Source organism: Hemicordylus capensis, chromosome 1, assembly GCF_027244095.1.
Source record: "Hemicordylus capensis ecotype Gifberg chromosome 1, rHemCap1.1.pri, whole genome shotgun sequence".
In the NCBI taxonomy this organism is placed as follows: domain Eukaryota; kingdom Metazoa; phylum Chordata; class Lepidosauria; order Squamata; family Cordylidae; genus Hemicordylus; species Hemicordylus capensis.
The window spans coordinates 422,014,803-422,038,860 of NC_069657.1; the positions used below are offsets into that span (position 1 = coordinate 422,014,803).

General features: G+C 42.9%; 1 long non-coding RNA gene across 2 annotated transcripts in view; it reads left to right on the forward strand.

Moving 5' to 3' along the window:
* LOC128351363 (uncharacterized) overlaps positions 1-24,058 on the forward strand; it is a 95,364-nt gene that overhangs the window by 7,476 nt on the left and 63,830 nt on the right. For both annotated transcript variants that reach the window (XR_008319737.1, XR_008319738.1), the window contains exon 2: positions 13,960-14,072. This is a non-coding gene — a long non-coding RNA (uncharacterized LOC128351363). The remainder of the gene's footprint in view (positions 1-13,959; positions 14,073-24,058) is intronic.

Consider the following 24,058-nt stretch of genomic DNA (forward strand, 5'->3'; position numbering starts at 1 on the left):
TTGGGTATCATCAGCATATAGACAACACCCTGCTCCAAATCTCCTAATGATCTCACTCAGTGGTTTCATGTAGATGTTGAAGAGCATCGGAAATGGGATGGAGTCTAGAGGGACATCATAGTTATCATTTAACAGAGCAACTATTCCCAAACAACACCATCTGGAACCCACCTAAGAGATCTGGAACCATCTGGAAAAAACCATTTGGAACCCACCTAAGAGATTATTGGTGGTGGTGGTTGAGTTTTTTCTTTTAGTTATTTTGCTTAAACTCATAAGAGTGGAACACTTCTGAAAAGTTCACTGTTTCCCCTATTTGGGGTTCATTCATACAGAACATTCTCAGCATTACTTACTACTGGAACTAACTCTATTCTACCACTGTAGCATTTCAGTAAACACTTTAGTTAAGGTTTAGGCAATGGTGCTGCCTCCCAAGTGTCTGCTCTTGTGTCTCTTGCAGCATGATCTCATTTTTCATCTCCCTGACTAGAATTCTTGTTTTCCCCTTCTTTTGCTGTTCCCTTTCGCTGTGTATTTTCTCTCTTCTTCCTCTACTCTGTAGTTCCTATCAAGATATATTAGAGTGAAGACAAATACAGTATTTTAACTGCGGAGGGAGTGATCTGTACATATATTTTCTGCATTCTCTACAACCCATGACATTTGTTTTTAGGGAAACACACGTGTTCAGGCCATGTGTGAGCACTGTAAGATATTCCCCTCAGGGAATGGAGCCACTCTGGGAAGAGCAGAAGGTTTCAATTTCCCTCCCTGGCTTCTCCAAGATAGGGCTGAGAGAAAATCCTGCCTGCAACCTTGGAGAAGCCGCTGCCAGTCTGTGTAGACCATACTGAGCTAGATAGACCAATGGTCTGACTCAGTACACGGCAGCTTCCTATGTTCCTATGTTTTTAACCTGATATATATTTGGTTAGGGAAATCAACATATCAGATGTGATGCTCAATATATTATTTAGGTACAGGTCTCTACCAACCAGATTAAGGACCAACCAATAGAGCACTGAACATAGTTTGGATGGGGCTCAGTTGGCACCTGCAACTAGATATGGTTTGACTGGAGCTCTGCTGGCACCTATAAGAAGGCAACAGATATAAGGTTCCAAATGCAGCAGGATTCAGAGAGCAGGGAGAAGTTCTTCAGAACCTGGGAGAGCTCCCAGTGAGATTCCCCAAGCAAAACAAACATTGCTTGGACAGCAATTGCAAACATTGCAATCTGAGCTCAGTAAAGCAGCCAAATAGCAGAGCCAGTCTGCTTTGCAGTGCCCAAATTCTGCCCCTTAGATGAAATCAACAGGAATTTAAAGGGTGGAACTTAGAGCTGGGTGCGTTCTGCATCTCTGGATGGTCCCAAAGTATATACTTTATCTGTCAGGAACTTAGAGGGGAAAGAAATCCATTGGGCAGAAAAACCTGAAAACATAGTTGAATATGTCAGAAGCAATAGTTCCTAAAGAGAAATAAGCATCTGTCACTTGCCTTCCTTCAGCTGTGTAAAAGTCAACACATGGAGTAAAAGAGGAAGAACTTGCTCATCCCCAATCCTACATTCTTGAGCCATCTCAGAGATTTGGATTCAGGAACTTGGGATTCAGGGATCCATTTCAGGGAATCTTAGCCAAAGGAATCTTAGCCAAAGGAATCTTAGCCAAAGGAATCTTAGCCAAAGGAAAGCTCCTACAAAGCCTTGGATTTAAGAACATAAGAACAGCCCTGCTGGATCAGGCCCAGGGCCCATCTAGTCCAGCATCCTGTTTCGCACAGTGGCCCACCAGATGCCGCTGGAAGCCACAGGCAGGAGTTGAAGGTGTGCCCTCTCTCCTGCCATTACTCCCCTGCAACTGGTACTCAGAGGCACCCTGCCTTTGAGGCTGGAGGTGGCCCACAGCCCTCCGACTGGTAGCCATTGATAGACCTCTCCTCCATGAAGTTATCCAAACCCCTCTTAAAGCCATCCAGGTTGTTGGCTGTCACCACATCCTGTGGCAGAGAGTTCCACAAGTGGATCACGCGTTGTGTGAAAAAGTACTTCCGTTTGTTGGTCCTAGACCTCCTGGCAATCAATTTCATGGAGTGACCCCTGGATCTAGTGTTGTGTAAGAGGGAAAAGATAAGGGAAGGAAAAGACTCTTTTGCCTCTTTCTTGTTCTGTTCTTTTAAAAAATGCAATGATTGGTGGAGTTAGGAATCAGAATCATAAAAGAGTACTGTTGTTGTTGTTGTTGTTGTTGTTTTCCAAATGACTATTGTTTTCCTACCTTTTGTGCTGGTGTTTCAGGTCTTGCCCTTTTAAAAATGTGTTCTTCACAACTTAAAAATAAAGAGGACTTCACACTAAACAAAGCATCCTCCATTTTATAATTAAGGGGAACAAAGAAGTCCTGCAGAAACAAAAAGAAATGAAAACATGGCTGAAACAACTCTCCCAACACCGTCAGGTTATACTCCTATACAGTTCACAAAAGTTAATCTTGTACACCTTATGCTAAGAAATTCTCAAGACTGTGGAATAGAATGCAGAAGTTCGTGGGAGGAAGGATATTATAGAAGCTCTATAAGGCAGGGATTCTGGTGCATAAAAGTAGAGACTTCTCATTGGGCCCCATTTCCATCCCACTTAAATCCTTTATGTAGGCAGGAAAAGGCAAAATATGAAAAAGCTGGCTGGTGGGTGCTGTGGGTGAGTTTCCTGTTGAGCAAGTCACAAGAGTATCAGAAACACTGGATGTTTTCTAGAGATACTTTTCTGTTAATGAAAACACACCCAAATCCTTTTTGTCTTGAACAGCAGTGGCCAAAACAGCAATCAAGTAATTACACCCGCAGAATTTTTGGTAAGGAACCCCTCAGCCATCCAAGTTGCCAGGGAACAGCTTTCTTCGTTGTAAATTTTGTGCCTCTTTCTTCATCTGTTTTATTTTCAAGTAGGCCGTTGTTCTTATGGGTAGAATTGGCAATTGCTTATTTAAAAGCACTTAGTCTCACAACAGCACAAGCACGTCATATATTACTGTTATGGGTGGTTTTTTGTTTTTTTTAAAAATGCCAGATCATTATATTGATTAGAATACATAGCTAGAAACCACGAGTGTCTAGACAATACTTTGGATAATGAGAATGCACAAATCTTATTTTCCTCATACTAAAGTTCTCTTGGAAGCTATACATATTTTCCAGAAGCCAACAACTTCTGGAGAATATTGAGATGGAGGATTCTGTTTTCAAATAGTCATAGGCATATGACTGCCTTATTCCAGGTCAGACCTTTGGTCCATCCAGCTCCCTACTGTCTACTCTGACTAGCAGTGGCACTCCAAGGTATCAGAGAGGAGTTGTTCCCAACCCTAGCTGGAGATGCCAGGGATTGAACCTGGGACCTTTTGCAAGCAAAGAGATGCTCTACTGCTGAGCTGTGGCCCCATCCTAAATTAATTTATGATGTTATCAAAATAAACATAAGAAGATACCTGGTAGATCAGACGAAGGATCTGTTTAGTCCCGTTGCCAGCCAGTTGCCACTGAGAAGCTACAAACAGAGCGCACTGGGAACAGCTTTGTTTTTTACTCCTCAGAGACTTGTTTCCAGTGATACATTGCCTCTGAATATGAAGTTTCCTTTTAGCTTCCATGCCTAATAGCCATAGATCTATCTTTATTAATTTTTCTAAACCCCTTTTAAAGCAAGGTACAAATCAGAGTCTGGGGAGAGAAACCATGGCTCCATTTTCCATCTGAACTGTGGTTTCATGCATTTGGACATAGATAAATTTTAAATGGAGGCCCCTTCAACTCTGGTTTCGTGTTACATGTGAATGCGGTCGATGTATGCAAACTTTCAAGGATATTGGTTGATTTTCAATGAATTTATCTCTAAAACTGTTTAAAAGTATCGTAACTGCTTTGTTTTATGGTAGAATATTAAAAAGGGTTCTGGAATGGAATCCCCCACTCTGTCCATTATTCAAGCCTCATTTGCAGGATACTGCTCCTTGCCTTCATATAAAAGGAGCAGCACTCCCATTTTTACACCCATATTATAACTCCAGAATGGCTGGGGAGAAAGTTCTCAAAATTCACATGGGAATAGCTCATGATGGTACCATTAAATGTGTTGATGCTCAAGGAGATCAGTCCACCTGTTAATTGTTAATGATTTTTTAAAAAAATCATTAAAAATCAACAGGCAAACTAATCTCCTTGAACATCCACACATTTAACCCTACAATCATGTAGGAACACCATGTGAAATTTCAAAGCTTTCTTCCCAGCCATTCAGGGGTTAGTAATATTTTTGAGCTTCCTGTTGAGTCTTGTAGGGAAATTATGGTTTAAGTAAGAAATTCAGGTATGGCTCCCATTAGTGGTGGCCCATGTTCATTGCACACATTTTCTCAACTGTAGATCCACTCCTTACATGGAGAGACCTTTCCACACTCATCCATATCCTGGTCTATTCAAGGACAGGAAGAAGAGTCCAATGAGGTCTTCTGCAGTGATGAGAATGAAAGACAAAACTTTCCTATGTACATTTTGACCACACAAAAGTTGCCAGTTGTACCATCCTTGGACTCCTTGGCTCATCTACATACTATGAAGCATATAACTCTTGAACTGATTCCCCTTCCTCTCTCAGTCAGATGTCACTGCCTAATATTTCCATCTAGACACAATGGTTCTATTGAGAAGTTCCTTCCCCATTTTATAGTTTCTCTCTCTCTCTCTCACACACACACACATCTCCCCACACACACCCTCTTTGATAAACAGAGCAATACCAACCTGCAAATGCCCTTTTTTGTCCTTTCTATAGATTTTATATCTAATGATAACAATATCCCACTGATTCTCTCTGTCAAAAGAGTTTCTGTTATGCCCATTGTATCTATTTTCTCTTTTAGTATCAAGGCCTCCAACTCCATCTTGGCTTTGAGGTTCTGGCATTAGCCTAAAAAACAGCTATACATTGTGTCCCTCTCCAAATGCCTGTTTTTGGATAGTATATGGGATGCCAGCAAAGTCATTAGAGAGATTAACTTTTTTATCGAAAAACAAACTGACGGACCTTCTTTTTAAAGCTTTATAAAACATAAATTAGGGGTGAACTATACAAAAAGGCTTCCTCTTTTCACCCATACAGAAAGGCTTCAAGAGATACAGAGCTTTAAAAAAAAGAAAATTCAAAACTACACAATGGTGTGCGAATGTAATTTGTACACATAGCATGCACTGCTGCAATGCACATCTGTGCATTTTACCTATCTTTGCACACATACTTTGTTGCCTTGTGGAATTGACATTCCATTGATATTCCATGACATTCCATGACTTTTTTTTTTAAGAAAATTTATTGATTTATTAAAATAGTAAAAGAACAAAGCTTGATTACATCTCTTGAAACATAGAATAGTAAATTTGATATTTGTCCGGCGAGGCCAGCTGTCCTTACCTCCGAGGACGGAGTGGTGAGAGGGCCCAAGGTGACAGGGACAGGTGGCAGCTGGGGAGAGACAAAGGAAAGAATGCCAATGGGCAGGGACTCAGCTCCAGTGGAGGAAGAGCCGAGCCCTGATAAGACCAAAGGGGAGGCATGCGAGGATAACATCAGCTGCTTGCCTCCCAAAGGGAGGGAGTCTGAGCAGGAAGAAGGAGAAGGGGAAGAGGCTTGGGCAACAGCTGGGGTAATCAATTAAAGGTAATAAAGAGGGGCATTGGCCCTGTAATTGGGGGTGGGCAATGCATAGCCTGTGAGGAGGCATATAAGGAGCCGACCAGGGATGAGAAGGAGGCTGGTGGAGAGTGTTGGAGGTCCCCAGAGAGGGGCAGCCTGGGACAGAGGAGGCAAAGGGTGATGCTCAACCCCCTCCCTGTCCCGGCTCTGAGGCCGGTCCCGATAAGCCTAGCCAGCAGAGGCGTATCTGGGGAAAATATCGCTTAGGGCAAGCACTGAAATTGTGCCCCTGTCCAAACAGGAATGCTGGGACTTGTAGTCAACAATATCTGGAAATCCCTGTTAAAAGGAACACTGTACCATCTAGACATGGTTGTTGATCAAAACCTGAAAACATGAGCCATCTCTGTAAAAGACTTAGAACAACAGTCAGGAGTTATGTGAGGATTCCAAGTATCATTTTCTCTGACTCATCTCATGCTTTTTAAAAAACATGACTTTGTCCTAGAGGATCACCTGCCCAAATAGCCACTAGCAAAATAGGGGAAGAAGGTGGTGGCGGGGGGAGGGGGGAGAATCTATAAACCAGTGAATTATTCTTGCCAGCCTTTGTCTTGTGATGACTGCTGGCTCATGATGGGGTATATGTGCATTCAACACACTAGTGCTTACTTTGACACCAGGAGGGAGGAGAATACATTAGTTTGCCACACTAGACAGAGGCATTTGCAACAGGAGCAGACAGCCAAGTTCTGCCAGGGCCAAAACCAGCCTCTGCCAGACTAAGAAATCATTGTAATTTGCCCCTTCCTGTCACAAGCAGCGTGCTGTTCTTTTATTATTGACTGTAACTCTCAGATATCCCAGTCATGGATGGAGAATTCAGGGTCAATTTACAAGAGACACATTTTCTACATGGGAGTTTCTTCTGTGCAGGTGTTATGCCGAAACCCATGTGTAGTGATCAATACATATGTAACTATTCCGCCAGGGGCATAGCAAGGTTGGAATGGGCCCAGAGACGAGATTTCTAAAATGGGCCTCCAGCCCCTCAAAGTCCAGGGCATCCACACACCCCAGGCCCCCAAGGATTTAAGTCTGATATTTCAAAATAAGTATGCTGCCTGGAAATACGTTTCACTGAATACACACACACACACACTTCACAATATATAGTGATATACATTGAGTACTATATATTTGTGCTACTTTTAATGCCTAGAACACACTAGAAACACTAATTATTAAAATGGCCCCCTCGCTGCAGATTAGCAAAGGAGACTTTCAACCATGCAGGGTGAGCCTATGTTTGTTTTCTCAGAATTCTGAACAAATTCAATAAAGTTTGATTCCAGGAGGTTTTTCACACGGGGCTTTTAAAGCCCTATAACACACATCTCTGGAATGGAGGAGCTGCCTTCACATTTGGCCAGATTTACCCTGAAGTCCCTGTGAGTTATTAGGGAGCAGTTCATACATAAGAAAAATAAAATAAAACAAAACAAAACAAAAGCACAACACATGCTTCACAGTTCTCACTCAGACCTACTGGGTTTCAAAACAACTTGAACATAAGTGCATTTATGAATGAATGAATGAATGAATATAATATTGTTCCAGAAGTTTTTGTAATTTTCTTCCATGGAACAAGCCACTTATAGGACTTTTTAGATAGTTTTTGTTTTTAAAGCCAGCAAAGTTTCCACTCAGTTTTAAATTAAATATTCAGACTTCTCAGTCTCCCCCCGCCCACATCAAAGCCCTATGGCAAGCAGATCCCTATATATGGGGGCGGGGACCACAAAAAGGAATTCACAGTCTACCTGTCAAAAGCTGTGCTGGATGGTCTGGGCAGAGGGTCTGCTGCTGCAGAGAACTCTGCCTGCCTTCTTCTTCCTGGCTTCTTTGGGGCCTGCCGAGCTCAGGCTTCAGGGAGGCCTACACAGAGGCCTCTCTGTAAGCCCTGCCCACCCGCCGATCAGCTGAGAGGCGGGGAGAGAAGAGCTGCTCTGCAGTTTGCAGGCCCCGCAGCTGCCGATCCTAGGCCTCACAGAAGGCAAGCAGGATGGCAAGTGGCTGAGGGGCCCTGGGGCTGGGCAGGTGGGCAATGGGGTGGGGGTGGCAGGAACTGGCATGGTGCCCTCCCCTCAGTGGCGCCTAGGGCACGTGTCCTGGCTGCCCTACCCCAGTTCCGCCCATGCTAGCCAGGATGGGAAGAGGAGACAGGGATGTGTAGCTGGACAGTATTCTTCTTCAATTGATATTCCCAATCGGAGATATCTATCATTTTGTTGATATTCTGCATCCATTTTATCATACATTCTTTGATCTGCTCCATTTCTGTCTCATATTTCAGTAACAACTTATATATCGCACCCAACATGCGATCAGTTTTCTGATTAATTAAATCTTCAAAATCAGTTAATTCTCTAAGTTTCCCCTCTTGCCTTTGTAACTCTTTCTGCACAGTTGAGCTGATCTGAAGATATTGGAAACATTGAGGTTTTTGAGTCGACTCCTTTGTAAACATTTGAATAGATTTCACCTTAGTCTTATCCAAAGTTAAACTCTGTAAAGTATATAAGTTTTCTCTCCAAAATTTATATTTGCCAAACATTTCTTCTTCATGGAAGTAGACACTTAGAATCAATGCCAAAGGGGATAATCTTGGGTTTATCCTTTTTTAATATTTGTCCCAAACATATAAAAGACTATTTCTAATGGTATGTTGTTGTATCTCCGAATCCTTTCTCTTTCTGGTTATCTATAAAAAATTATGTAAACCTACGGGAAGGCCAGAACCCTCCATTTCCATGAAACGACCAAAGGGAAACTTAATCCAATCAGAAATCAAAGTCAAGCAGCTGGCATGATAGTAAAGCTTCAAATTAGGAACTGCTAAACCCCATCTTTCTTTTAAATCTTGCATAACCTTAAACTTGATTCTAGGCTTTTTATAATTCCAAATTAGCTGACTCTGCCAGAGTTTCAATGTCTTATCTTCAATCCTTATCGGGATCATTTGAAAAAGAAAATTCACTTTTGGTAATATATTCATTTTTATCGACGATATTCTTCCAAATCATGAGAGATTTAACTTTTTCCACCTGTCTAAATCTGCCAAGATAAGTTTCCAAGTTTGCAGGTAATTGTTTTTAAACAAGTCTTTATTATTCTTAGTTAAATTAATCCTCAGATATTTAATTGGTTTCTTGATAACCTGGAATCCAAAAGTATCGTGGAAGTAGTCCAATACCATATCTGTAAGATTCCAGGTGATAATCTGAGTTTTATTACTATTAATCTTATAACCAGAAAGAGTGCTGTGTGTGTGTGTGTGTGTGTGTGTGTGTGTGTGTGTGTGTGTGTGTGTGTACACACACACACACACACACACACACACAAACACACACACACACATGCCAGCAATGTGTCAAGGGAGTCTTTTATCTGCATAATAGTCATTCCATGACATTTAAAAGCCTACAGAGTGGAGAAAATCCTCAGAACTTGGGGATCTGAGGAGTGTTATATTCATTGGTGAAGACTCTGTGGGCAGTAGCAGAGGAGTCTGCATGAAGTATCTTTTGCAGAGGAAGGAGAAATGGGTGTACATGACCAGGGTCTGGGCTCTAGAGGAGCCTGGACGTTTCTAATTGTTATCAGTCACGATTTATGTTATGTAACATTATACAAATTTTTCATGACTTGATATTTTTGAAATTGAATTATTATTAATAATAATAATAATAATAATAATAATAATAATAATAATAATTTAAACTGCACAATCGTTCTTTTAGAACTGCACGGGGGGACTGCACATTTTGTATCTGGATGCACTTTTAAAAATATACCCTGGGGAGATATGCAATCTGATCCTATGTTTACTTGCAAATAAACCCCAGGGTGTTGTGGAGCTTGCTCTAATTAATTAGAAAAATATCAGTCTGGTTGGGTGGGGTGGGGCATTGGTTTGCCTTTGGAACAGCTTCTGGAAAAGGTATAAAATAAGGCTGCATCCCCTGCCCACTCCAGCTGTGTTGTTATACATTTTAGGTGAACAGCAGAATGATGCTGTCCTTGGATTACACTGATGGTATCACTACTAAATCCTCTTGCACTGGCAGAACACAATGCTACCCTGTCACAGTAAATCTACACTCGATAATACAAGCCTTGCACACAGTCCCACCACTCAATATTAGTGTATTAATTGAACATCAGCAGAAATACCAAAGAATGTCTAAAATCATCAGTCTGGACTTCCCTTAATAACCATTCCCCCCAAATGATCATCCCATAGTGAGTCACCATGCAGAGGCAGCAAGGAAAATAGGTGGGCTAGGACGAAAGGCCTTTATGTTGTCACCCCTAAATGTTGAACATATAGAGCTGCCTCATGATGAATTAGGACATCTATCCTTCTAGCCAATATGGTCTACTTTGACTAGCAGAAGCTTTCTATGTCAGACAGAGATCTTTCCCATCACCTGCTCCCTAATCCTTTTTACTGGAGATGGTGAAGATTCAGCCTAGGATCTTCTTTCTGCAAAACATTACCACTGAGCTATGGTCCTTTCTTTAAAGGGGAAGCCATGAGGAGATGCTCAGCTGGGGACCGCTTGATCTGCAGCCAAATGTTTTATGTATTTGATTTATTTATAGAGGAAATGCCTATCCCATTCTTCAAAGAAAAAGAAATTGCAGAGCGACTGACATAATTAAAGCAATAATCAATCATGGTGGCTGATCAACTCTTGGTAGTTTTGGAGGATATTGCTTATCTAGACCCATTTCAAACTGGCTTTAGAGTGGGCTATGGGGCTGAGACAACCTTGGTCAGCCTGGAATTACCAAAGAATCGACGGAGAGAAAGTGATTTTGCCAGGGGCGTAATGAGGGTAGGGCAGGCAGGGCACGTGCCCTGGGTGCCATTGCAGGGGGCGCAAAGTGCCTGCCATGCCCCCCCACCCCAACTATGGTTGGAGAGGCGCCCCTTCACCACCCTCCCAGCGAACACTTGCCATTTATTTCAGGCAGCGTTTGCTGCCTAAAAGCGCCTATTCCCTTTCTCTCCCTCCAGAGCTTGCTCCGGCTCTTTGAAGCTTGAGGCCACGCCCCCTTGACATCACATGAGCCTGAGCAAGCTCTTCGGAGTCATTTCAGGCAGGGCTTCCTGCCTGAAAGCATCTATTCTTCCTTTCTCTCCCTCTCTGGAATAGATGCTTTCAGGTAGCAAAGGTTGGCTGAAATAAATGGTAAGTGCTTACAGCATGCATTTGCAACTTATAGCATTCATCCAACTCCATGCCAAGAGGGCGCCAAGAGGGCCAGAAGGCTGTTTATAATAATAAACAAGAGATCCTTGATTGCTGCTATGCAACAGGCAAATGATAATTCCATTAGTTCCTTCAGGGTCTAGGGAAATGGGACTTAACTTTGTATGCAAAAGATATTCTGTACACAAATGCTGCAAACCACAATTTCCAACAGAGGAACCCTTTTAGCTGTCAAACTTAAATGCTTAAATACCACAGAGTGCAAAGTCCTTTTGCATTTGAAACTGTCATTGTCATTGTGTTTTAATCAGGGTTGAGAAAAATGGATTTTTAAAAAATTAAAAATCTGATTATTTAAAATTTAAATCTGATTTTTTAAAAAATTGAATTGATTTTTTGATTTAAATTTGATTTCATTTTTAATTCATTAAAAAAAGAACCTAAGTCAAAGATATCATCATGCATAATAATCATAACCTCATTATATTATATGAACATATTAAGAGCAGTATATGAGGATAAGAGATAATAGTCCTGATCAATCCTATTCTGCAGGTGGTGTACATGCAGCACACATACACAGTCAAGCCCTTCCCTACCACTCCCAAAGTGCAGTGACAAAGATGGTCAACAAATTAATTGAGGATTTGGGATGATGGAGTAGACCTGAGTGAGGAAAAGTTATAAATTATTATGAATGCAAGAGATGAGGGTGGGGAATAGAAAGGGAAAACAAAAGTGAACAAATTAGTCATGCAATCCTGAGGAAATGATTTTGGAGTGTATCCTCCACTGCAGAAGGGAAACACCTAACATGGGAGCAGGCTTTGAAAGAGACTCCATTTGGGAACCTTTTAATGACGTTTTTGTGGGTAAGACAGGCATGTGTGTGAAATGCAAACAGTGCAACAAAGAAATGCAAGGCCCAGTTGCCCGAATGAAACAGTGTTATGAGAAGTGTGTACCTATTACAGTGTGTACCTATTTTCTAAAAAGAAACCCACATCTATCTCTGAATATGCATTAAGGTTATATTAGATTATTAATTTGTTAATTAAATCATTAACGAGCTTGACTTGTATTTTTGAGCTGATATTATGGTGAAGCTATCTGAAAGATGGGTGTCAGATGTTTGGACAGGTGTGCAATTTCAGTGCTTGCCCTAGGTGCTATTTTCCCTAGATATGCTCTGGACTTTGCTGATTCTTTTGGATCTCTCTGCAGCTCTCGATACCATGGAATCTGAATTGTCTGAGGGATTTGGGAATAGAGGGTACTGCTTTGCAGTTGTTCTGTTCCTGTCTCTCAGGCAGATTTCAGATGGTGTCACTTGGGGATCATTGCTCTGTGAAATGAGAGCTATTGTATGGTGTCCCTCACCGCTCCATCCTATCTCCAATGCTTTTTGACATGCACATGAAACCACAGGGTGTTATCAATATGCTGATGACACCCAAATCAATTTTTCCATGACATTAGGAAATGGCATAGGTCCCCTAAAATGCCTGGCCTCGGTAATACGAATACAACAGATATTTATATACCACTTTTCAACAAAAGTTCCCAAAGTGGTTTACAAAGATATAAATAAATAAATAAAATGGCTCCCTGTCCCCAAAGGGCTCACAATCTAAAAAAGAAACATGACTGACACCTGGAACAGCCACTGGAGGGATGCTGTGCTGGGGATGGATATGGCCAGTTGCTCTCCCCCGGTAAATAAAGATAATCGCCACTTTAAAAAGATGCCTCTTTGCTCAGTTAGCAGGGGATGGATGAGGAATGGATGAGGAATGGGATGGATGAGGGATAATAAATTGAAACTGAATCCAAACGAGATGAAAGTACTAATGGTGAGGGGTCATAATTCGAGGGATGTGATAGAACGTCATGTTCTGGATGGGGTTGCATGCCTGGGAGTGTAGCCTGGGAGTGCTACTGAACCCAGGCTTCACCCTGGTGTCAGGTGGAGGCTATGGCCAGGAGCGCTTTCTATCAACTTTGCTTGATAGCTGCATCCATTCCTTGAAGATAATGATCTCAAAACTGTGGTTCATTTGGTAACTTCTCGACTTGACTACAGCAATGTGCTGTACATGATGCTGCCTTTGCATTCCATTCAGAAACTCCAGTGAGTTCAAAATGCAGCAGCCAGATTGATCTCTGAGGTTTCTCGGAGAGACCATATTATGCATATTATGACAGCTGCATTGGCTGCTGATATGTTTCCGGACAAAATACAAAGGGCTGGTAATTATCTTCAGAACCCTAAATGGCCCTAAATGGCCTTCTCTGTAGCTGTTCCTGGGCGCTGGAATGTGCTCCCTGTGGACATTAGAGACTTAAGAGTTTTCACAGCCTTTAAAAGAGCCCTAAAATCATTTTTCAGCCTGGCCTTTAGAGAATACTAAAATGATTTTAAACTAGTTTTAATTTTGTTTTAATGAGTTGTTTGCTTTTTATTTGTTTTTATATTTGTGAACCACCCAGAGCCATCTGGGTGAGGTAGTATAAAATATTTATTATTATTATTATTATTATTATTATTATTATTATTATTATTATTATCATCGTCATCATCATCATCATCATCATCCCATTAAAACAATATAAAGCTGTAGCAGCAGAAAGAACATAATAAACCAGATAAAACAATACATAAAATTCCACATCTAAAAGGACTCGGCAAAAAAATAAAGAGAAAAAAAAGCAAGTCTTCAGCTACCACTGAGCTATGGCAATGTTTTTAACATTCTTTCTTGAGCTTTGGGGAAATTGTATGTCCTTTATCCAGGTCCTTAATGAGTATAGATTACATTTCAGAGAAGTCTCACTAATAGCAAGAAACAACAAGTTACATCAGACTCTATCACAATAGTTAATGAAAACAAGGCTAATTTTGAACTTAGTTGACAATACCTTCTAAGGTTCTGTTTATTTTTTGGGACATCCAGCATATTTCCACTCTTATTTTTTTCTTTGCAGTCATCTCCAGCTGGAGTCTCTCCAATCCTGAAACCATTCTGTATGGTTGCTCTGCCTGAACAGTCACCATCTGGCTCCTTTATTTGTGATTATAAATCTAAGAAACTACCCAGGTAAAAAAAATGTATTCCACTCATTCAGCATTGCACACACACAAACCTTATCATGCAGAGTCACAATAATTTATTTTCCTCTTCCATCCCTGGTAGCTTATGAATTTAATTTCCAGCCTGAGAGGTGGTGGTAGTTGTTTGTTTTTTACATGTATGGGAAGCAGATCTGACACCAGAAAGATGGAAATCTCAATGAGGAGATTTTTTGCTTTATCTACTTTGGGTTTAAATCTGATTTAAAAAACCTGAGGGGTTGGCTAAAAATGTGGATATGCTCAGCAACATGGGAAATGAAGCAATCATAAGCAATCATCCTCAAAAGATTGCCAAGAGAAGAGAAGAGAAGAGAAGAGAAGAGAAGAGAAGAGAAGAGAAGAGAAGAGAAGAGAAGAGAAGAGAAGAGAAGGAGGGAAGAAAAGAAAAGTCATGGACAAAATAATCTGTTTCTGCAAATGTAGGAAGCTCACAGGAAAAGTCTCACAAACATTAGGAACTGAACTGAAAAGCTGTTACAGGAAGGTTGACAGAAGATCATTTTTGAGACATGATTGCAAGCTGTCCAGATTAAGAAAAACTTAGATTTTCCTAGAGGCCATGTTGGTTCAATAAGGAGCTAGACCTTTAAACCCAAAGGGATATACAGTATAAGGCGGGAGAACAGGTACATTGCCACAGTCTCATATATTTAGCATTTCCCATAAGTTACTCAAATACAAAGAATTCTACAGATATTTTCCAAAAAGGATAGTGCCATAAATGATTTGATCTTCATTCTTTGCTATGAAAACATAGCAATATGTTGAATCAGGTGGCAACGTACTAGGCTCAAGACAATTTGGGGAAGTCCATGGGATTTTTAACAGTTTCAGTTTTGATTAAATGTTTCTTTTAAAATTACGTTTCTGTCCTCCCTATTTGCAGAAAAAGGTCTAAAAGCATGGAGGCCAAAACACTGGAGCATAAGTAACACATAAGAAAATGAGTCCTGCAGAGAGAAATGTGGAATCAAGGGACAGTTTGCAGGAGGATAAGCTGCAGATGGGGTGATCACCTCTCATTTGCAAACACCCTTTTTTAATACATGATTGGAGCAGATCCACATTTAAAGAGATGGGACTGCTACAGTCACATCTTAGTCCTGTATGTGCAGCTGTATCCATGGATATGAAAAGATTGAAGAGAAACAGGATTACACCCACTGGCGCCATCCTCTACCTCCTCATACTCACTGGACGATCAGAACGAAATTACGTATGTACAAATCTATGTACTTAGGGCATCCTCCTGGTGTGATCAGGGTCCCTGCGTTTTCCATGTGTTGACCTTCCAATGAACCTGTGGAAGTTGAGGATGGGTACAACCTTGCTCCCCACTCGTCATTGAGCCCTTTCTCACAATTGGAGAAAGGGCCCAAAAGGGGCGAGGGGAGGAAGCCTCAAAATGCTTAAGTCCCCCACAAACGATCTCTCTGGCATTGCTGGGCAGTGATTCGCCTGCCCAGATGACTGCCGGCTGTTCCCAGCAGCACGGCAGTTCAGGGTCCAGGAGGCCACCGGAACTCTCAAAATTCAACATGCAAGTGCCTTATGGGGACCCCCCTGATGCTGGCTGGGAGCCCTACAGTCTCCTCCCAGCCCTGGCTGCAAGCAGACAGGGCTGGCAGGCAATTTTTAAAAATGGGGTTAAGACAGCACGTGTTCTGTCAACACATCAATATCAACACGTACTATTACAGTGTGGCCTGAGGGGGCCTCTCAACAGTTGCAGGACTGTTTTCAGGAGACTGATTGGAATGTGTTTGACCATCAAGATCTGGAGATTTATACATCAACGGTTTTGGACTATATTAAATTTTGTACAGCCAACGTCACCAGGGAAAAGCATGTAAAGATATATCCAAACAGGAAGCCCTGGATGACGGGGGAAGTTCGGGGGCTGTTGAAGGCCAGGAATTCTGCTTTCAGAACTGGAGATTGGGTATTGTATGGTATAGAAAGGGCGGATCTGAAGAGGGGTATTAAGAAGGCAAAAGCTGTGTATAGGGGGAAAATTGAGAACCACATGAGCAGTCATGACACCAGACAAGTGTGTCAGGGGGTTCAGCAACTTATTGGCTATAGATCTAGTGGTCCACCAACTGTAGAGAGCAGTGCCTCCTTGGTGGGGGAGCTGAATACCTTTTTTGCCCGGTTTGAGGTGACACCGGCAGTGGTTCCAGCAGTGCTGCCAGAGTCACCGCCCTTACTCCCCGAGGGGAACGTTGTTAGGGTGGAAGAGGGGGAAGTGAGACGGACACTGAAGGAAATAAATACGAGGAAGGCTATGGGCCCTGACGGAGTGGTTGGTAGGGCGTTGAGAGACTGCTTGGAACAACTGGCTGAAATATATATGAAGATTTTTAATCGATCTTTGGCCCAAGCTACTGTTCCACCTTGCCTGAAATCCTCTACTATTATACCTCTACCAAAAAAACCCCAATATAGATAGTCTGAATGACTTCCGTCCGGTGGCGCTTACACCCGTTATAATGAAATGTTTTGAGAAATTGGTGCGAAATCGTATTGTGGCTTGTTTGCCAGTTGGACTTGACTCCGGTCAATTTGCATATAAGAAGAAGAGATCCACGGAGGATGCTGTGGCTATGGCCCTACACACTGTCCTGACCCACCTGGAGAAACAGGGGAGTTATGCAAGACTGCTTTTTGTAGACTTTAGTTCTGCATTTAATACTATTCTTCCACATAGATTGGTGCCCAAATTATTAGATCTGGGGCTTCCACTGTGCTTATGCAGGTGGATACTGGATTTCTTATTAGATCGTTCTCAACGGGTTAGGATGGGGTCTCATGTCTCGGCGGATCTCAGTATAAATACAGGGACGCCGCAGGGGTGCGTGTTGAGCCCACTCTTGTACACGCTTTACACATATGATTGTGTTCCCAACTACTCCAGCAATAAGATCATTAAGTTTGCAGACGACACAACTGTGATTGGTCTGATTAATGCTGGAGAAGGGGAGTCGGCCTACAGGAAGGAAGTGGAGCGGCTGACAGAGTGGTATGGGGAGAATAACTTATTCCTCAATTTTAAAAAAACCAAAGAGATCATTGTGGATTTTAGGAAATGTAAATCGGACATTCAGCCACTCATTATTGAAGGGATTTGTGTGGAACGGGTTTCGGTGTTTAGATTTCTGGGAATGGAGTTGAGAGATGATCTGACATGGGGAGCAAACACCAAAGATTTGGTGAAGAGAGCACAGCAGAGATTATACTTCTTGAGAACTCTCAGGAAGAATAATCTTTCAGATAATCTACTGTTGATGTTCTAGCGCTGTACCATAGAGAGTGTGTTAACCTATGGAATCTGTGTGTGGTTTGGGAGTTGCACAGTTAGGGAAAGAGCATTGCTGTCCAAGGTTGTCAAGACTGCAGAGAGAATAATTGGGTGTACTCTTCCCACTTTAGACCAAATTTATGCCCCCAGGTGTTTTAACAAAGCGGTGGAGATAGTGCAGGATCCCACGCACCCTGGAAACGATCTCTTTCAGCTTCTGCCTTCGAGAAGGAGGTACGGGGTCATAAAGGCCAGGACCAGCCGCTTGAGAAATAGCTTCTATCCAAAAGCGGTTTTAGCTTTGAATGCAGTAAAATACAGTTTCTGATGGGGTTTTTGTTTTCAGTTCTCAGTGTTCCTTAGTGTTTCTTTTTAGCGGTTTTTTAGCGTAATGGGTATATGGGGGGGGGTATATTGGGATATATTTAGCTATTTTTTGTTAGGTCCTGTAGGGGTTGTTGTAGATTCTTTCAATCTCGTTGTTCTGTACAGGACAATGACAATAAAGATTTATCATATCATATCGTATCGTTCTCTCATGTAAGTGGCTGGCCTGTCTGTGGGGTTTGCTGCCACACTGCTGCTGGGAACTGCATAGCTCCCAGCAGTTCTTATGATCAGCAAAGACTGGGCTTGGCTTTCCTAGCCCAGTTTCAGCTGATCATAAGAACAGCCTCCATGTGTTTAAATCCATGGGTATGTTCATGTGAAAAGAACACTAGTTTTGTTCTTGTATCAAGCTTTTTCAAGGAATGTTTATGTATTTCACATGGTTTTAGAAGAAGACCATTGAAGGATAGTTACAATATGAATATCAACTGTAAACTGGCAGTCAATACTAATACACAAATTATGTGAAAGCAATTATGGATACTGTTCTCTGCATATGTTTTTTAATGTGTGTTGAACAAGTCACCCAGTTCCAGTGTTAGGTTTCTAATCTTATCTCATCTTTCTTTAGTTATATAAACTTTGAAACTCTTCATAATCCCTTATTTTGCTATAATAGCTAATTTACTTCTGCTGCCACAACACAAATTATTTTTTATTATTTTATTTATTTATTCAATTTTTAAACCACCCTTCTAAAATGGCTCAGGGCAGTTTATAATTAAAAACAAAACCATTAAAATCAATTAACAATTAAAACAAAAATTATAAAACAATATATAACAATTAACAATAAAAACATCATAAAACAGTAAATAAACAATCACAACAATTAACCCTGAAAAACAGGTTACAACATTAAAACCAATTACATCTCTTTAAAAACCCTGGAAGGCCAGGCCACAGATAGGTTTTAAAGTTTATAGGTTTAAGTAAAGAATTCAAATTGTGGATTTCTGCCGGGAGTGCATTCCACAGCCCAGGAGCAGCTACAGAGAAGGCCCGCCTCAGAGTCACCACCAGACAAACCAGTAGTAACTGGAGACGGAGCTCCTCAGATGACCTTAGCGTGTGGTGGGGATCATACAGAAGAAGGTACTCTAGTCTCTAAGATAACTCCGACCTAAGCCATTCAGGGCTTTAAATGACCAGCACTTTTTATTTTGCCCGGAAACATATTGGCACCCAGTATACAGTGAGGGAAATAAGTATTTGATCCCCTGCTGATTTTGTCCATTTGCCCTCTGACACAGAAATGACCAGGCTATAATTGGAATGGTAGGTTTATTGTAGCTGTGAGAGACAGAATAACAACAAACAAACCCTCAAAAGCCCAGTGCCCAAAAGTCAGCGATGGATTTGCATTGTAGTGAGGGAAATAAGTATTCGATCCCTTCACAAAAGATGTCTTAGTACTTGGTGGCAAAACCCTTGTTGGCAATCACAGAGGTCAGACGTTTCTTGTAGTTGGCCACCAGGTTTGCACACAACCCAGGAGGGATGTTGTCCCACTCCTCTTTGCAGATCCTCTCCAAGTCAGAAAGGTTTCGAGGCTGATGTTTGGCAACCCGAACCTTCAGCTCCCTCCACAGATTTTCTATGGGATTAAGGTCTGGAGACTGGCTGGGCCACTCCAGGACGTTCATGTGCTTCTTCTTGAGCCACTCCTTTGTTGCCTTGGCTGTGTGTTTTGGGTCATTGTCATGCTGGAATACCCATCCAAGACCCATTCTCAATGCCCTGGCTGAGGGAAGGAGGTGCTCACCCAAGATCTGACGGTACATGGTCCCGTCCATCGTCCCTTCGATGCGGTGAAGGTGTCCTGTCCCCTTAGCAGAAAAACACCCCCAAAGCATAATGTGTCCACCTCCATGTTTGACGGTGGGGATGGTGTTCTTGGGCTCATAGGCAGCATTCCTCCTCCTCCACACATGGCGAGTTGAGTTGATGCCAAAGAGCTCGATTTTGGTCTCATCTGACCACAACACTTTCGCCCAGTTCTCCTCTGGACCATTCAGATGTGCATTGGCAAACTGCAGACGGGCCTGTACATGTGCTGCCTTGAGCAGGGGGACCTTGCGGGCACTGCAAGATTTCAGTCCTTCACGGCGTAGTGTGTTACCAATTGTTTTCTTGGTGACTATGGTTCCAGCTGCCCTGAGATCATTGACAAGTTCACCCCGTGTAGTTCTGGGCTGCTTTGTCACCATTCTCATGATCATTGCAATTCCACGAGGTGAGATCTTGCATGGAGCCCCAGACTGAGGGAGATTGAGAGTTATTTTGTGTTTCTTCCATTTGCGAGTTATCGTGCCAACTGTAGTCACCTTCCCACCAAGCTGCTTGGCGATAGTCTTGTAACCCAGTCCAGCCTTGTGCAGGTCTACAACCTTGTCCCTGACATCCTTCAACAGCTCTTTGGTCTTGGGCATGGTGTTGAGTTTGGAAGCTGAGTGATTGCTTGCTTCTATGGACAGGTGTCTTTTATACAGGTACTGTAACAAGCTGGGATTAGGAGCACTCCCTTACAGAGGGTGTTCCTCATCTCAGCTTGTTACCTGCATATAGTGAAAAGACACCTGGGAGCCTGAAATCTTGCTGGTTGATAGGGGATCGAATACTTATTTCCCTCACTGCAATGCAAATCCATCGCTGACTTTTGGGCACTGGGCTTCTGAGGGTTTGTTTGTTGTTATTCTGTTGTTATTCTCTCTCTCACAGCTACAATAAACCTACCATTCCAATTATAGCCTGGTCATTTCTGTGTCAGAGGGCAAATGGACAAAATCAGCAGGGGATCAAATACTTATTTCCCTCACTGTAACTGTTTCAAAACAGGCATAATATGGTCTCTCTGGAATGTTGAGACAGTATGTCTAATGTTGAGACAGTGTGTAGTGTAAATAGAATAGTTTTTATGTTTGTATAGGTTTAAAATTTAAGATCCCTGAGATCTTCAAGCAGTCATACCAATGGACAAATTGCTCTTTATGTACAAATTCTATTACAGAGCTGCATTTCAACAAGTTCTGGGGGGCAGGGGGTAAGTCCCAATTTACTGATATAATAAACCAGTAGGATTCATCACAGCTAGGGAGTTTCACTGACACAGACAGAAAGCTGTTCTCTTAGATGAGGCTAATACAGGCAAGTCTAGACAGAAAGCATTAAAATGTAACTTTTCACTGGAGTTATATTACACTGAAGCAAGGGTCACGGCTTGCATTGGCAAAATGATGGATGACACACTTGCTATAATACTTTTGGGAAGTAACAATTTGTTAATGTCATTGCAGTAGACAATTCCTCACAATGAATATATGATTTTAAAAAATTCAGATGTTCATTCAGCTGTTCTTTGAATAGCTATGCTATAATTAATTGACAGCTGAAAATGGAACTTGGTACAGATGATGTTTGTTGTCTTGGTCCCAGAGAAAAAGTGATAAAAATAGGAAAGGTAATTTCCTTTCCTAGATTGACTGCTGCTAGTATTGCCAGTATCCAAGCTTTGGAACTGCATAGAAGTGTTCATGAGGCAAAACTGAAAGGTAGCTAATCAAGGCTGTCCCTGGGGGTGTGCAGGGCTGGGGGCAGAACAGCTTGTGTGGGGCCTCCTTCATGGGGAGATCATGATCAGGGGTCCAGATCCCTCCCCCCTCATTCTCATGAACTCCCCCCCAAACCTAATCACCCATATTTTCAGTCCCCAAAACATGCTATTCTCTTCCCCCACCCTTCAAAAAGTGTCTTTCCTCCCCCCTCCCAAAAAAATACCTGAAGTTAGGGGTTCATGATTGGGTTTTGTCCAGGAGCATTTCCAGACAGGGCTTTTAGCTCACTTCTCCTCCGGAATGGAGGGTGTGCATTCGCATATCGGCCAGATTTATCCTGAAGCCCCTGTGAGCTATAGGGGAGCACTCTGGACAGATTCGGGCCTGTGGCAGCCAGCAAATTATTATGATTATTTTATTATTATTTATTCGGTTTCTATACCGCCCTTCCAAAAATGGCTCAGTGCGGTTTACACAGAGAAATAACAGATAAATAAGATGGATCCCTGTTCCCAAAGGGCTCACAATCTAGAAAGAAACATGAGATAGACACCAGCAACAGTCACTGGAAGTACTGTGCTGGGGGTGGATAGGGCCACCAAATCTCACAGCAGGAGTTGTGGCAGTGCCCAAGGAGGAACCAGGCATCCTGGAGGGGTCTGAGTGGGAGCGGAGCTCAGGACTCTCTTTACCTGCCATGGGACATTGGACCTTGCAGGCTATTTTTAGGGTGGAGCAGCTGGCAGCGCTTTGTCCTTTCAGGAGCATCTCATAAGAGGAGCAGGGTCTGTAGGGAGGCTTTGACTCAGCAGAGCTCAGATTGCATTCCCTCTCAGGTGAACCTAGAAATCCAGCCTTCTTCCCAGCCTTTGCCCTCTTCCAGACAAGCTGCCTAATAATTTATTTATTTATTTGAGGGGGGGAGCTGCAGGCTAGACCGATGAGTCCTGGACGCACATCTCTCTCCTGCAATTGGAAGCTAAGCCCCCCCCCTTCTGCAGAGCTTGTTGGACCCCTTGAAAGGTGCCCATTTGAAGGGGGGCAATTTCTCAGGCAGCAGAGCAGAGAGAAAGTGTGTGGGTGGTGGGGTGGGAGAGAGCGAGAGAGTGTGGGCCTCAGGAAGTGCAGAGAACCCAAGCCTCCCCTCTGAGCAGCCGCCACCCACTGGTTGGGCAGAGGTGGCTCAGGCAGGGAAAACAACAGTCGCCTGCTCTGTGCCCTGCTGCTGAATGGCACAGCCACAGCAGGGCAGGAAACATGGAAGAGCTACTGCGCCTGCAGTCTGCAGACTGAGAGAGCAGTGCAGTGAGCAGGGGGAAGCTGTTTGGCCAGTGTGCACTCAGCACTGGGCCTGAACCAGCGTGGGGCCCGGGGCGATCACCCCGCCCTAAGAATGGCCCAGTAGCTAATGATCCTTAACTGGATCCCAGTTGTATCCACACAACTGGGATCTGTGCCTGCACAGTAGCCAACTCAATAAGATTCTGAAGCTCCATGTGATGCTCCTGCTCCGCCCCACATTCATGTGCATCCATTAGAAAGGGCGGTTGGAGCACCGTTGCCTTCAGTTCCTTTTTGACCACCCCAGTGTCATGCCCCCGCTGCAGCAGCAGGAAGCTGCATGGAGCGGCGATCAAGCAAGTAAGGGCCTGCTATTCTCACTTTTAAGGGTGCTGCTTGCTGCCCCCCACCCAGCGCCGCACTCGACCTGCCAAACCAGTTTGATGGACCCTATGGGATTCGAACCAGTGCATGAACTTCAGTTCATGCACATCCCTATTGTCTAATTATTGAGAGGATGTACTAGAATGAAAAAGCATCAAAGGCTCCTTGAAAATTGCTGTCAGGGTTTCCTCCCCTCCTCCCTGAGACAGGGAGGTGTGCCCGGCCAGCCGGTAGAGAGCCGAGAGAAGCCGGGGGCTCCAGACGCCAGGACAGCCCCGGCAATGACCTCTCAGAAGCCAGAGAGGATTCAGAGAGAAATGCCACAGCTGCTGGAGGGATAGGCAGGCAGGGGCGTATCTAGGGTAGGGCAGGCAGGGCACATGCCCTGGGCGCCACTTGAAGTGGAGGCGCCATTTATAAAAATTAATAAATTTAAAAAATGGCCACCGAGAACAAAGTGGCCACCGTGCATGCTCAAATGGCCTCTGTGAGGCCCTAGGTCATGCCTGGCCTCGCAGAGGCCATTACAGCATGTGCAGTGGCCATTTTGAATTCAGCAGCCTTTAAAAAAAATTAAATAAATTGCCACCACACATGCTCAAATGGTCCCTGCAAGGCCCTAGAGGCCAGCAAGGGGAGGGGGAACCTTTGCAGACCCCCCTGGCCTTTAGGAAGCCCCCCGAAGAGGCTACAGGTAAAAAAAATTAAAAAATTAATATAATATAAGTCACTGTACACATATTCAGTTTGGCACTATGTACAGAGAATCAGGGCTTGTGAATACTGAGCTGAAGCTTATGAGCCAGGATTGTATTCATTTGCTCTTACTTTGCTTCTTGTGGTAAGTGAGTTAAATGTGATGTCTTAATAATATGGCTATTAATGGTGAGTTTGTCTTTGAATCAGTGTGAAATCCTTAGTATTAAGGCCCACTGGGAGTTTCTTGCTCTCTTTCTCTCATTTTAACATGTCTTTCTGAAATACTAGAATATATTCCAAGCAGTGATACATGTCACTCTGCATACCCTTTAATTATTTTCA